Here is a 247-nt window from a genome sequence, read left to right as displayed (position 1 = left end):
AACGGATGTCGGCCCACGAAAGGCACGTGTGTCAAAGGTACACGAGCGACTCCACTCAAGTGTATTTCTCGAGCGCTTTCAAACAACAAAGTGCTCGGCATGGAGCAAAAATAACACAATCAATTCACAAGACGGCAGAAAGCACAAAAACGGTCAAACTAAAAAGCAAGTCTGACGCCGAGTCAAACGTCAAAGAATAAAAATGAGTTTTAAGGCCAGTTTTCAAGGTGGGCAGCGAGGGGGAAGG

The sequence above is a fragment of the Hippocampus comes genome, unplaced genomic scaffold (assembly GCF_001891065.2).
Source record: "Hippocampus comes isolate QL1 unplaced genomic scaffold, H_comes_QL1_v1.1 scaffold53, whole genome shotgun sequence".
Taxonomy (NCBI): Eukaryota; Metazoa; Chordata; class Actinopteri; order Syngnathiformes; family Syngnathidae; genus Hippocampus; species Hippocampus comes.
Note: the sequence above shows the minus strand (reverse complement) of the source record.